The sequence below is a fragment of the Artemia sp. Qi Xiang Cuo genome, chromosome 2 (genome assembly GCF_049724085.1).
Source record: "Artemia sp. Qi Xiang Cuo chromosome 2, ASM4972408v1, whole genome shotgun sequence".
In the NCBI taxonomy this organism is placed as follows: Eukaryota; Metazoa; Arthropoda; class Branchiopoda; order Anostraca; family Artemiidae; genus Artemia; species Artemia sp. Qi Xiang Cuo.
In genome coordinates this window covers 66,264,949-66,281,342 of record NC_142795.1, presented here as the reverse complement: position 1 = coordinate 66,281,342, position 16,394 = coordinate 66,264,949, and the positions used below count along the sequence as shown (strand labels likewise).

Genomic DNA, 16,394 nt, shown 5'->3' with positions numbered 1-16,394 from the left:
AAAAAAAATATTAAGCTTAGAGTTATAGATCAAAGTTATAGCCGAGAAAACAGAACAATCCTTAAGAGAGAGAAACTACCAAAACACTATGTGACCCTGATGAATATTATACTGTCAGATGTGGGATGTCTGAGAACCATGTAACATAAATTTTAAACACCAACAAAAAAAAGCACAGAACTCTATATTAAACCTGAAAAGAATGGCAAAAAATGAGAGCATATCAGAAATTTAAAATATTACTGATTATGTCTGGAGTTACATAAAAGATATTAGAACAATGAAATTGTATGAGTTTACAAGAGGTATACTCCCAAAAAGGGATGTGACCTCGGTTATTATTATGCTGTCAAATCTAATATGCCTGAGTACTATAAAACATAAATTTCAGCCCTTTAGAAAACAAGAAGACACAGAGCTCTGTATTTCCGTGAAAATGATAGTTAAAACCTATTTTTTGTTGAAACAAAATAATAATATTGATTATGTTTACAGTTATAGATCTAGGTTACAAGCCCAAAAAAACTATAAATTTTGCAAGGGAAAGATACAGTGCTCCCAGAAAATCTTGGTGAATATTATAAGGTCAAATTTAGTGTCTGAGAAATGAAACATAAATCTCAAACCCCCAAAAAATAGAGTATGGAACTCTACAGTAAATCTGAGAATGATTATCAAAACTGAGTTTGTACCAGAAATTAATAAAGGTATGATTAAATTTAGAGCATATATATATATATATATATATATATATATATATATATATATATATATATATATATATATATATATATATATATATATATATATATATATATATATATATATATATATATATATATATATATATATATATATATATATATATATATATATATATATATATATATATATATATATATATATATATATATATATATATATATATATATATATATATATATATATATATATATATATATATATATATATATATATATATATATATATATATATATATATATATATATATATATATATATATATATATATATATATATATATTGTATGAAAATGGTATGACTTTACAACATCTCTGAAACAAGATGTAACCCTGATGAACATAATACTGTCAAATCTAGCATGCCCAGAAACCTTAGAACAAAAATTTCAGCCCCCTAAAAAAACAAAAAAGATAACACAGAAGTCTATATTTTGTTGCAAATGATAGTCAGAATTGAATTTGTGTTGTAACTGAATAATAACATTAAGTTTTGAGTAAAACATCAAAGTTCTTAGCACAAAAAAAACCGTATCATTTTCAAGAGTGAGACACTCCCAAAACTGAATGTGTCCCTGACAAATAGCATACTATCAAATTTGCAATTCTGAGAAAAAAAAAATACCAGCCCCCAGTAAAAAAAAAAAAGCACAGAACTACACACTAAACCTGAAAAAACTAGTCAAAACAGAGTTTGTATCAGGAACTAAACATACTACTGATTATATTTATAGTTACATATGAAATTTGCAAAGAAAAAAAATAGTATGACTTTACAACAAAAAGATAATCCCACAACAAGATAGGACCCTGATGAATATTTTCTGTCAAATTTAGCATGCCAGAGAACCATAAAACATAAACTTCTGCACCCCATAAAAAAATGAAGCTAGGCTTATTCAGAGAAAATGCCCCCCCCCTCGTTGATAATTCCTCCCACGTGTACAATTAAGCAGCCACAGAGAAACTATGACAATTAAAATAATGAAGGAAAGAAAGAATATTGGAATGTTCTACCAATGTTCCAAAGTATAGGCAGAATATGTTTTGTACAATGTATTATAGTATTCATTTTTACATTTTTATTTTATTTTAATTCCTTTTTTGCGTTTCTGGGGTTTATTTATCATAGCAAGGTAAGATAAAATTTAACAGTGGGGCTGTGCAGGTAATATCAACCCCAAAGACAAACTCATTAGACATTTCGAAGTTTTTGAACAAAACAGATATCTCAAAATTTGATTCAATATCATACAGGTTAAAGGAGGGCCAGATGACAGAAAAGGAGCCAAGAGGGAGGCTGAAAAAAGACACAAGAACTTTCACTTTTCAATCAAATGATCCCCCTCCCAAGTTTCTAAAGTGACCCCTCCCATTTGCACTGGATGGAGAAAAATGGAGCTAGGCCATTCTTTTTTGGGGGCTGCATTTTGAGAGGAAGCACTTTTTTCTTCTGGAATTTGGTCAAAGTTTCATATAACTTTTAGACCAATCAGAAAACTTTTTTTTTTAGCCCTCCTTTATTAGAGGAGGGACCAATCCTTTAAACAGTTTTTATATGTTAGTCCCCTTGGCCCAAGGAGTTATGGCTGTAAATTTCAAATTAATCAGGAAAACTTTTTTATGGCTCATTTCCAGAACCGTAACCCTTTCCCTTTCCTTCCAACAGCCAATGTTAATGATACTTTTAACAAAGGAAATAATCCCTAAAAGTTTTATGTCACTGGACTCTCAATATCAAACATCCCACCCTCTCTTTTTTCCACTATAAAATACGTCTGAAAAATTTGACAGTTTGCAGATTTTATGGGACTTATGCTAGGAGCTCTGGGTTATGTCATCCTTGAGTGCAAATTATTGACACTGTCACAATTCTGAATAAAATGGGAAACCCATGACGTTAATCAGATGTCTGGGGGGGGTTACTAACAGACCTTATATCAAATAAAGTTCTAGGACAGGAGCTGGTTGCTCTCAAATCACTTTTGCTTTTTTTTAAACTAAAACTCTCAATTTCTAACGGAACAAGCATCCCCCAAGGTTTCTGCAACCATGAGGGAAGGGGTGATGAGGGGACCATCGCCCTCCTTATAGAGAATACATTCTGCTTATGTTATGGTTAATATTATTTTTTACTTTCATAATAAAAGGAATGGACCAAAAATATTCATTCAAGTCAAGAGGGATTAGATATCAAAACAATTGCTCAGGCCACACTGCCTTTCCATTTACAGAATTTAACAAATGAAAATATAGTGAAAATGGGTATAATATTTTAAAAGAAAGTAGTGGACAAAAAAGCAACAAACTTTAAATAATAAATGGTTATTAAGACATTCTTTATTATTTAAAGTTTGTTGCTCCTTTATCCATAGCTTTGTTTAAAATACTACACCTGTTTTTGCCATATTTTCATTTGTTAAATTCTGGGATTAGATACCAATTTCTGCCTTGCCCCTAAAATACATATGAAACAAATTAGTTTAGTTAAGCAAAGCCTGAACATAAATATCAGAAACATTTTCTACAATTGGAAGGGAGGTATCACCATGCAGCATTTATTAAAGCTTAGTGTAAATAAAGAGAGATGAGATTGATTCTTAGCCTCCCCCCCCCCAACACCCCTTCCTATATTCATCTTAAGGCTCATAGAGATTTAGACAATTTGGGCGTTGAAATGTGTTCTTTTAGGAATCTGCCATCTCCCCCCCCCCTTCACCTACAACATGACCAACTGCCCCTCCTTCATGAAAACTGATGCACAATCATGCACTTTTCTTCAGTCTTTTTTAAGTCTTAATTTTCCTTTGGCTGCTCTGTTTTCCATTTGAGGCAACTTAACAGTGAGGAATTGTTGGAAAGAATTTTCTGGGGGGAGGAATTTTCAAGGGGGAAAAAGCTGGGCCTCCAAAAAAAGACACAGCGTCTGTAATTTCTTGTAAATGATAGTCAAACCAAATTTGTGTTGGAATTGAATAATAATAATATTGATCAAGTTTCAACATTAATAATAATAATAATACATCTAAGTTACTGGCAGAAATAACTGTAAATTTTGCAAAAGAAAGGTACTTCCAGAAAGAGATTCAATCCTAATAAATATTATACATCAAATTTAGTGTCTGAGAATCACGAAACATAAATTTCAGCCCCCCCCCCAAAAAAAAAGCAAGGAACTCTATATTAAGCCTAAAAAGGATAGTCAAAACTGAGTAAATAGGTATTTTTACTTTAAAAATACCAATATATTTTGTTACATTCAGAGTAACATATAGGCTAGAAGTTATTACCAGATGAATTTCTACATCTTAAAAACAGATGGATACTCCCCAAACAGATGTGACCCAAATGAACATTTTAATGTCAAATCTAGTATACATGAGAACCATCAAATACAAATTTTAGCCCCTATTAAAAAAAAACAAAAAAAAACATGGAAGTCTGTATTTTCCATTACATAATAGTCAGAACTAAATCTGTAAGGGAATTGAATAACAATATTAAGGTTAGAGTTATAGGTTATAGATCAAAGTTACTAGCAGAAGAAAACTGAACAATTCTTAAGAGAGAGACACTACCAAAACAAGATGGGACCTTGACAATAATTATACTCTCAAATTTACTATGTCTGTGAACCATGAAACATAAATTTCAGTCCACAAAAAGTGCAGAACCATTAAACTTGAAAAGGATGATCAAAACTGAGTGTGTATCAGGAATTAAAAATATCACTGATTATGTCTAAAATTTTATATAAAAGGTAGAAGATAGAGAGCTGTGTATTTCCCTGGAAATGATAGTAAAAACCCAATTAGGGTTGGAACTGAATAATAATGTTGATTAAGTTTAGAATTTTAGATCTAAGTTATGGGTGCAAGAAAACTGTCAAGTTTGCAAGAGAAAGGTAAAGTACTCCCAGAAAATCCTGATTCTGATGAATATTATACTGTGAAATTTAGTGATTCTGACAAGCATAAAACATAAATTCCAGCCCGCTATAAAATAAAAAAAAAAAAACAGAAAGGAAAAATGGAGTGATAGAAAATTCCATTTTTTACCACAAAAGCAGAATTTATCTTAGATACAATTTGAAAAACAAAAATTCCAAGGATCTACTGAGTTGAACTAGCATATTTTCTTCCCAAATATACATGCAGTCTACATAAGACAACAAGTTTTTTAATAGAAGATTTTTTGTACCTCCATTTTAGATTGGTTTACTTGAAACACATACTCAGTATTGTAATATGAAAATGCATCTTTTGTGAAACATCACAAATGGATTTTTAGCCTCAATATTCTGCCTTTTTAAACAAATTCTATAAATCAATCTTCTAGGATGAGGGGAAAACTGATCTTCTAATTGCCTGTAGTTTGCAGAAAAAAATTACTAAGCACAAATAAAGGAGCATAGCACTTGTACCCCTCACCCTTTCCTGAAAACAATCTAATTTTATAATATTTGAGTTTAAACAACACATCACCTTATTCACCTATAACAAGCTGAACAAAATTAAACTGTTTGCGGAGCTGTGGAGTGGGCCTAAATTGCATCTCTCCAGCAAATCTCTCTTACATCATGCCACTGGGCCCTTAACAAAGTGACATTACATTACATTGCCATGATTGACATGGAGCAAAACAGATCTAGTATGGATCTGCATAGGCCTATATAAAAATTAAATTGAAAAAACAAAGTTTTTCAAAGGGAAGTAAAGAGCGAAGTTGAAACTTAAAACGGACAAAAATTATTACTTCACAGCCTATTTAATATATATTAATATAACTAGTACAAATAAACGCACTAATTATGTTTCCCTATGCTTTTATGATTATACAAAACTAGCACTTTACTGAAAACACAAAAGTCAAGTATAAAAAAAGGGTTATTGATTTAAGAGGCAAACATGAGTGTGTAGCTTGACAACACTAAACAAATCTATAAAGCTTTTTATAGTCTTCCACCATTTGTGACAACACTGTTTAACCTTTGCATAAATGATGCTCCTGGGGTGGTCAAGAATGGCTTGGAACTGTATGCAGATGATTCCAAACTCTTTGGTCCAGCAGCCTCAATAGAAACTTGCTCTTTTCTGCAAGAAGATCTCAACAACCTCTGTCTGTGGGCAACAACCTGGATGCTTGAGTTCAACCCACCCAAATTTACAAAGTCTTTCATCTTGGTCCAAACAATCCCTGCCATAGTTATCACATGATTGACTCTGCAGGTGCCAATATGCCCATTCAGAGTGCCAAGGAAGAGCATGATCTTGGGGTATTAATTAACAATAAGCTTAAGTTAAACTTAAGCTTATTTCCCAGTCACTGTCAGAACCAAGCAGTAAGGCAAACATGGTCTTTGGTTTGATCAAGCATTCAGTAACAAGTTGCCAACCAAGAGTTATTAAGAAGCTTCACACAGCCCTTGTTTGTCCCCATCTTGAGTTTTGCATGTTGGTTGCCAACCTGCACTTTAAGTGTGACATGGAGATTCTTTAGAAGATCCAGCATAGAGCAGCCAAACTCCCCAGGGGCGCCATTTGGGGGAGGGGGCAGGGATGGGCCATTGCCCAGCCTAATTTTTCTGGGGGGCCCAAGCATCCTCCCAAAAAGGCCTTTTTTTTCTTTTACAAAATATACAGGAAAAAAATTACAATTAGTAATTAGTCAAAATTTTGAAACTGCTACATTTATATGTAGATTAACTTAGATAATAGTGAGATTAATAATGCAACTGGGTCATGAACAGGGTTGCCAACTGGACATATTTTATGTCCAAAGGACAGATTTCTATGTGCCTGGACATAATGACATAATAGGGCAAAAAATGGACATGTTTTAGACATTTGGGACATAAAGTAGAAACATTTTCCAAAGTTATTATGTAAAACAAATTACTTTCATAAGAAAATGACATTCATCACCAAAAGAGTGCTAAGACATATCAACTTATTTTTTAAGCTCTGTTTTTATTTTCAGTGGTTATTTGCTCTTCTGCGAAGCAAACTTTCTGAAAATGCCTTCAAAATTCTTTCACCTATAAATGGTATTATTGCCCTGATTTTTACTTGGCATGGTCAAGATAAAGGACAAGCTGTCACCTTTTTCATATAAACTTACTTCTGGCTTCCAAACGTCACACAAAAATCTCAATGAAAAGTTAACAAAATGAAACCTTTTGATTGTTCATGGTCTGAAATCAAAACTAAAGCCAAGTTGTCAAACACCCAGGGTACATTCCTTCAGATGAACATTTTCATCACTGTAAAGGAGCTGAGAGAAACTTAAGTAAGTAAAAATTTAATGTTAGGTGATATAGCTCAATTATATATACCCCCACCCCTATATATACTAATCCAGGGCATATGTTTGTACATTAGGGGGTGGGGGTTAAGTTTAAACTTACCTCCCATTTACATCAGAAATACAATTTACACCCCCCCCCCCTTAATGTGCAAATATATACCCTGAATTAGAATAGGGGTGGGGGTAAAATTCATATACGACAAAAATGATTCTTCTATTTGGAAAGAGCATAAAAAAACGAATCGAGTGATATGTTTATGTTATTTGTATGTCAATAATATGAACTGCGAAAAAGTTAATGACGGGTCTCCATGTCTGGTTTCCTTATACAGTATATAGCAGTGGGTACTGCATAATGCATAAGTACCTATATATACATATAGTAGTAAATATATATAGTATACATAAATACTATATATATTTGCTTAGTTTATAATGCTATGAAGTAATATATAAATAATATAAGCCTAAAACTGAGGCTATTGAAGAGGAGATATGTTAATAAGACAGTTCCCATATTTATAATATGCAAAAATTGTAGTTATCACACTTTGAAATCGATTTCGCTATACTTACCTCCCAGCCCCTCTAATATGCAGACGTATAGATAGATGAATTGCATTATTCCCATATGTTTCCCTGTTTCTTGCTTTTGTCAGCATTTATTTGATTTACAGTTATACTAGTTGAAAAAAGAGTGATGCATGGCAAAATGCATAGAAAATAATTAATTTTTACTATATCTTTCCACATTAAGGAGGGATATATATATATATATATTTGAGGAGGGGACAGCCCTTTTCATATACGGAATAATTTCTCTTTGTTTTAAGTTTTAATATTGCTCCTTACTTTCAGCTAAAAGAAACTTGTTTTTTTTTATTTAATTTCTGAACGTTTTTGATTTAATGCGGCTTTGATGTTGGCTCACTGTACATGAATAATTAAAATGAAATTTGCATATTAATATTACTTTTTTGGCTAAATGGCTTTCGCGAACTTTTGATCTAATGTAACTTACAAATTAACTTACGTAATCCTTAGTAAATACCTCACTCTTTACGCCAAAGTTCAAATTCTCTTCCAGTTTTCTAAGAATGGCCCCTTAGCCACAAATGCCGTTAATTAGAATAAATAGCTCTGATGAAAAAAAAAATTAGCGCTAAGAGCGAGGTAATGACTAGGGGGCGAACCCAATCATGTATGTATTAATTTCTGTTTGTTTTAAGTTTTGGTGTTGCTCCTTACTTTCAGTTGAAAAATTGCATTTTTATTTAATTTCTTATTGTTTTTTAAATAATGCTTGGAATCCGACGCCCCCTTCACAGCAACGTCCCTTCCTCCACAGAAAGCTCCTCCCACGTGAAACCTGACCCCCTCCCCAACTACCAGAAAAATTTGCCCTGAAAACTTTTGTATACTTCCCAATAACCAATATTATATGTAAACATTGGACATAGTTCATAACTTGCAGACAGTCCCCTGGAGACTGTGGGGGTCATCCTCAAAGACATAGTTATTGTATTTTTTGAACATGCTGAACAAAATGGCTATCTAAAAATTATGATCCGGTGACTTTGGGAAAAAAGTGAGCGTGGGAGGGGGCTTGGTTGCCCTCCATTCTTTTTGGTCACTGAAAAAGGGCACTAGAACTTTTAATTTTCGTTCTGAACAAGCAAATACATCAGTTTTCTGGTCTGCCCTAAGAAAATGTAAGGATGCCAAGGATAAAGAAAAATACAAGGATCTTTGTGATTTTATACTAATGTTATGTGGCCTGCCACACTCTTCAGCAGCTGCTGGAAGACAGTTTACACTACTTGGTAACATCAAAACCAAATTACAGAATGGTCTTCTAATGCAAATGACTAGTTGTTTAATGCATGTCAAGCAACTAATTTGGTGTTCTGGAACGTTGCTGGAATCCTGGATTATACATTTTGAAATGCACAAGAAATACTCCAATTGGTAAATAGCTAGCAAAGGAAGAAATAAGACTGACTCTCATGCTGAACATAATTTTGAAGATGAATTCTTGCTAGAAGACTAATCTTAAGCTCCCACAGATTTTTTTTTAGTGTTTACTTGTTTTTATGAGTTTTGTTCTTGTATTAAATGGTTTTTTTTTTTCATTTTCAATATATTTGATGTTAACTAGCTGCTTTGAAAGAGATTCCCAAAGTGTCTTTTGGTCAATTTCTCAAGTGATAAGAAAAATAGCCTCTAGGTTCCGAGATTTCAAGATGGACATATTAGGACAAAATATGGACATATTTTGGCTAAAAATAACATAATTTTGGATACTCAGGGGACATATTTATGGGACAAAAAGTTGGCAACCCTGGTCATGCAAGGGTTGAAGTGACAGATCAGTTTCTGATTTTATTGATTCAACATCTTTCTTATGTGCTATCATGAGTGTTTCCACTTCTACTTATTTTGGTAGTAGAATACCTATTTTTGGACTATTCTACTTCCAAATATTAAATCTACTTATCTACTTACTTTTGGAGGCTTAAGTTTTTGTGCTGGCCAAGTATTTTGGTTTTGATTCCGTTGAATTATAATCCTATAATGTCTTATAGAATGGAAGGGTGCAATTGTTTTTAGAAGCGGAATCTTTGTTGGGAACGGAATCTTTGTCGGGAGCAGCAAAAAGGAAATTTGGGAAATTATAAAGATCAGTTTAAATGAAAGAATTTGTTTAAAACCGTAAGACCATCCATATATAACCCATGTATTATTTGCCCAGTTCATCAGTTCATTTCCAACAGCAACACCAGACATCAGCTTTTTGTCGAGTCCCAAAAGGCTACTCAACTGCCAGTCCTGGAATTAGAAAGGAGTGCTGCAACAAGATGGTCATACTGGTATCAATCAATATCAAAGATAAGACTCCAATATGAATGTGTTTTGGCTGTACTGTCTGCAGTCAGTGAAGCTTGAGCAGAAGCAGCTGGGCTCCAGAGACAAATGGAATCTTTCACAGTTATATTCCAGTTGCTCTATATGGAAGCAATTCTGAGGATGACAAACTCCCTTTCTGAGCAGCTTCAGGCAGTTGATCTGGTAATATCTAGGTCCAGCACCTTGATTCAAGCAACAAGGAAGGAAATAGCTGAACTGCGCTCTGACACTTCATTTGCATCACTTTTGGAGAAAGCAAAAGAGTTTGCTGAAGGTCTTGAAATTGAAGTACCTGATGTGAATGGACCCGTCACCAGATCCTCCTCTGCAGGTCAGAAGGGACAACCTAGAAGAACCCAAAAAATTATCAAACACCTGAAAGAATTTATGACCATTTCAACATTAGGAAAAAACTTTGTTGAATCCAACAATAGAGCTCCAACTCTAGTGGAAGAACTGAAAAGAGAATACCTGGAGACTGCAGATCATCTGATTGCGGAATTTGACAGACAGTTTACAGATAACCTTACAGTGCTCAGTAAACTTGAAGCTCTGGACCCCAGCTCTACCAAGTTCATGGATGCAGGGCTCCTCAAGCAATTCTCTGAACTTTATTCTGAAATGGACATTGACCAGATTCTTCTTGAGGCCCAAGCTGGTATTGCAAAGCGGTTTTTGCTTGAGGAGGAGTCAAAGACGAAGAACTTCATGGATGTCATCAATAATATTGAGACACTTCCAGTGGCCTATTCAGAAATTATCAAAGTTCTTCATATTGCTGCCACACTTCCTGTCATGACAGCCAGCAATGAATGCTTGTTTTCTGGGCTGGAACTAGTGAAGAACTATCTGTGCTTGACTACAGGAGACAATTGTCTTAGTCACCTGCTTTTGATCTTTGCAGAGAAGGATTTAGTTAAAAACTTGGATTTTGACCAGCTTGTTGATGACTTTGTGAAGATGAAACCACGACAGTTCCCCTTGTTGCCTTGAGTGTTCACTGATCTGTTTCAATCTTTTGTTGTATTTTTTGATTCTGTAAATATACTTGATCAATCAAAGTTTTGCATCATCATAGCTGGAGAGTGACTCCGACTTGGACTAAAGTATTTACTGTAAACAGCAAGCTGCTTTTGATCTTTGCAGAGAAGGATTTAGTTAAAAACTTGGATATTGACCAGCTTGTTGACAACTTTGTGAAGATGAAACCAAGAAGATGAAGATGAGACCATTCCCCTTGTTGCCTTGAGTGTTCACTGATCTGTTTCAAATTTTGTTGTATTTTTTTATTCTGTAGATATACTTGATCGAGCAAAGTTTTGCATCATCATAGCTGGAGCGTGACTCCGACTTGGACTAAAGTATTTACTGTAAGCAGCAAGCTGAAGAATTTGGCTACAGAATATACTTTAGTCAAAGCATGAGTTTCTACAGAGGTTTGGCTTTCATCAAGTTATAGGTTTGGAAAAGTGGAAGATTCCCAAAGTGGAAGATTGCTGTTTTTTAACATCGCACATACCATTTCCCTTTTCTTTGGATATCTGGCCTTTTCCAAACCTATGGCATAGGAGCAAAAGAAGGAAAGGCAAAGCAATTGAGACAATTCCCTTAATTTTTATGGTAACTCCTACAGAAGGCAGTTTTTTTTTTTTGATAAAGCTAGAGGCAATTTTTTTTTTTTTTATACAAGCCTGCTTTGGGGCCCACGTTGATTGCTTGCCCACCCTAAGGTTTGACTGAAATGGTGCCTCTGAAACTCCCTTTTGCCAAACAATAAATCTCCTACCAGCAACAACTAGAAAAGCTTGACCTGCCTACCCAAACATACCACAGAGAGAGAGCAGATGTCATCCTCACATTTAAGATAATGACCAGTGGCACCATCAAGCCAGTTTTTGATCACAATGAATACACCAGAACACAAGGAAATCCCATAAAACTGCATCAAAAACTTAGCAGAAAGTGTGAGAAGCTCAATTTCTTCCCTAATTGCATTGTTCCACTGTGGAATTCACTCAGCAAATCTACCATGTCAGCCAGATCAGTTGATAGCTTCTGTGTCATCCAGATCAGTTGATAGCTTCAAGGTTGGTGTTGACTGTGATTTGAGTGGCAAGTCATTGAAAACACAGTGGGACAAACCAGCATCATTGAGCAGGGTCTATTAGGTGCCACCACTCCCCTTAGCACCCAAGTATTCCTGGCTGCCAATACATACAGTGAACCCAACAACAAAACCAAACTGTCCTGTAAATATGAAAATTGTGTTAATTGTCCTGTTGTAATGAACTATACTATGAACTGTTGCCCTGTAGCCTATACATGTAAATAGTGATAATCCAACTGTGACATGAAGATTATCAAGTTAATGTTACCTGGCAACATCTGCAGGTTCTTCAGCCTTAGTTGCTGGAAGATGCAATTTATGGTAATTTAAGATAATCATTTGAGGCTTTTTTATGCTCTTTTGTAATTCATAAAAAAACACCTTTGGGGCCCCTTTAAGGGCTCAGATACAATTTGCAACAAAAACAATTATTGTGTTATGAAAGAGCATAAAAAAGGCATCAAATGATGTTTTCACTTTCATCCTAGCAAAATTATACTGCCACCTAGAAATTTACCCAGTAGGCCAAATTAATTTTTCCTTGAGTATCAGCAATTCTAGGAACAGCACTGAGTGGAGGTGAACCAACCAAACACTTTCCAAGAAGTCTTATTATGCTGGGAATAGGCATAAGCCGTGTACATTTGGTCCAAATTAAATCTTTTCATTGAATTTTTTTTTTTGCTCAAAATACAAATTCACCTTCAATTCCTGTATAGACTATGGTATCTTTGAGGGTAATATCGTACTTTTTACAAGGCTACTTTGGTGAAAGGCCAAGGCCCTAACCCATTGGTTATTTAGGGGTGAAGGATACCCCTAGGGCTAAATCCCTGATTTTGAACAAACCTTTTTCCAGTCTCGTCCCGTACTTTCAAATAATTTTGCTGTATTTCAATGTTGCCTAATAAAAGTGTCTTTCCCGTGTCCGTGTTTTCAACGGTCTAATCTACAGTTACACATCTTATTTTAATTTTGTCTTCAGACTGAATTTACTTGTTTCCAAGTTATCAAGTATTTTGCAGTATATTGCATCAAGACATGGCTAATTGTAGAAAGAGAAAAGCCAAAAAAGATAGTCCAAGTAATTGAGAAGCAAATGTTTAAATGGCTGTGGCACGGGTAAATGGCGGGAGTAAGTATGATGTATGTCACAAAAATTTGTATTGTATTTTTCCCATGAATTGTTTTAGATTTCTAAAACCATTTCTCCAAATCATAACTGCCCGATGGCTCGTGCGTCACATTTTTCGACTTAAGTTCATTCGACATCGAGGGTCTGTATAAGCATTCATTACATAAGGCTAAAAAAGGTAGCTTAATTCCATCTCAAATTGGTAATCCTTGTGACCAGCAATTGTTTAAACCTGAGCTGTATTATAGTCACACTTATATCACTGAGTTACGACTAAAGCGCAAATTATGTGCGCTATTCAGAATATCTTGATTCGAACTTTACTCAGCTTTCAAGCATAAAATTGTCGATAAACTAATCAGAGTCAAGAGCAATATTTATATTGCCTATACAAAATGAAGTGCTGCAGCAACCCTCTTTCGGCTTCGCAAACAAAAATGTTACGCAAAATATACTTTAGTCAGGAGTTCAACGAAGGATTTGAACATGTTACATTGACTTTGCAGTCTTCAATGTATGTTTTTATGCGCCGTTAAATGTATTGGAAGGTATGCTTCCAGTTGAATCTTATTCTTTCTAATCGTTACGGATTAAAACTTACAACATATTGTTGAATCACATTACTGCAGTTAGTTTTTACTATTATAATTACGAAACTAAATCATTGCGATTTTTCTATTATCGTTGCGTAACCATACGGAGAAAATTTTCCTTATACTCAAATTATTGTAAACAACGGAAATGTAACCAAATTATTTCTTTTAGCCTAAAATAGATTTTAGGAATCGATAATAGGTACATCAACTAAAAAGTTCCATGCCCTTCATTGACAAAGATTATCGCGTTCTAACAGCATTGTAACTTTCTGGTCTCTAAATTGCCTCAGACTTTAAATCAAAATCTTTCCTTTTTATGTGTGCATTACGACCAAAGCTGTTAATTCTTGAAACCTTCCACATAGAATATCTCTTGATATACCTAAAAACTTTCAAAATAGACTTATCAAAACCAGGTAGTACTATACAGCTATCCGTAACCTTTCATAATACTTTACTAGGTTGCAGCTACCGGTCTAACCGCAATCATACTACTATAGATAGCCGCTGCAAAAATAAAAGAAGGATACAATAGTTTGTAAAAGTATACAGCCTCTACTCCCTGAAGACAAGTGCGGTCTAATACCCGATTAATTAAAAATCCTTCACTTGTCTTTGGATTTTTTTCCCAATTCTTTTGATCAAATAAAAGATAAAGTAATTTGCTAAAGCTTATAACCCATTAACCAAGAAGATGGCCGTGCTCCGACAATCTATTCTTACTTGCATTTTCTTCTCTGTAGTGGCAATGAAAACTAATTATTTTGTTAGTTTTATTACAACACTTATTGGAGAAATCAGATGGTATTAACGATAGGGTTAAGCTAGATGAGGCTAGAAAGTGGTGATGATCTCTCTGTCAGGGAGCCTCAGTCAACCAAGGATTTGAGCAAAGACTCCACGGGGGAATACGCTCAAGATTCTTATCTCCTGATTTAGACTTCAGAGGGTGACGAGGATGAGTTCGTTTTGGGAACAAGAGATAAGTCTGAAATAAATGTGTAGGCCATTGGAAGATTCTTTAGGGTAAGTGACCTAGCTAAGGCTTATAGTAAAGCTAGTTCATCAGTGATGCAAACCCCTCAACCAGAATCTCGTTCAGGCCTGACGGGCCAACTATGTTTGCCTCACCAAGGTGCAATCTTTCTCAACTGCATGGCCGCCCGCAGGGGGGGGGCTGCCCCCCCCCTGGGATTTAGACCAGAGTAGGAAGAAAATAGAAGCGTAACAACTAATCAAAGAAAAAGAATTTCTTATTTTGGTTTTGTCTTTAAGAACTGCTATGAAGCTTGTTTAGAATCAATTCAGAATTTAGTTCAATTCTTAGATCTTAGATTAACTCAATATGGGTAATTATTTAAATATCAAAAGGAGACCGAAACCGGAACCCGATTTAGGGTGTAGAGTAAATACTCTCAAGGGCATTCTTATGCCCTAGCAATAGTGCAACAAGCTTGATAAAGCTTACCGCATTTTGGAATTAATAAACAAAGAAAGTTTTATAGATATACAGCGTCATGCCCTACCAGAAGTCAGCTTGGTCTTGGTTTTTGTCATATTTTGTCACAGTAAAAATGTAAGTCTAATTTTTTTATTCTTTTCCTTCATTTTTAAAATATAATCCTAGTTAAGGGGTAAGATTCTAATTTTGGCTATAGTTATCTATAATGTCTATAATGATTATCCTGTGTTTATTCCATTGGTTGTATCCTACAAGGTCTTATCCTATTAGGAATTTTGCTTGCTTTTCTTTCATAATACTGAACTTAACTTTTAGCTTAAATCTTAACGGGAATTCAGTCAAGAGACCGGAATTGATGAATTAAAATATTGATCTTTTAATAAACCAACAAATACTTAATAATTAATCAACAGATATTTCTAAATAAATTACAAATAGATGGCTTAAATTGAATAGTAAAACTAATAGTAATTAGTAAAAATAGTAGTAAAATAGTAACCATTCTTTTAAAAAAAGTAAAACTCTTGGTTTTTCTATACCGATATAGAATCACATTTTTGTACCACTCACTGTTTGAAATATGATCAGTCTAAAGATATCATTATCAGTCTGGTAGCCAGCGTTTACGTCCCCCCCGGTGATTACCCCCTTGGAAAATAGCCCCCCCCCCCGGAAAATATAAAAAAAATTCTTTGTATTTTTTTTTACCACAAAATTTATTTCTCCTCCAATCTTCTCTATTCTGGTATCTGCCCCTCCCCCTGGAAAATTTTCTGTGGGCGCCCTTGCTCAACTGTTGTCTTTAAAGAAGTCCCCCCTGCGCATCACCAGTTTATAGCATTTCTCCCTACACCAATATCTCATACTGGTCTACCAAAGTTATCCCTGCAAAAGTTGGTAGTCTTTTTTCGTCTTTTATGATGGAGAAATACTACATTGACTTTGCCAACTCTATATAAGCACTTTGCATTTCTAAAACTTATTTTTCAGTCATAGTAGGCCCAGTATCTTAAAATCTGTTCTAATTTTTGGAAAACTTCTAAGATTTATAAAAATAAAAAAATAAGTTTGAATGTGTCACTTTAAAGATGTTAAGCACTCAGTACATTTAAAGAAATAAG

At 34.3% G+C, this 16,394-nt stretch overlaps 1 protein-coding gene across 1 annotated transcript in view; it reads right to left on the bottom strand.

Annotated features, from left to right (window-relative positions):
- The window catches only part of mRpL30 (mitochondrial ribosomal protein L30), a 34,526-nt gene extending 21,487 nt beyond the window's left edge, over positions 1 to 13,039 (bottom strand). The window contains exon 1 of the mRNA XM_089108225.1: positions 12,930 to 13,039. The gene's annotated coding sequence lies outside the window, so the exon portion shown is untranslated. The remainder of the gene's footprint in view (positions 1 to 12,929) is intronic.
- Positions 13,040 to 16,394: the final 3,355 nt, after the last annotated feature.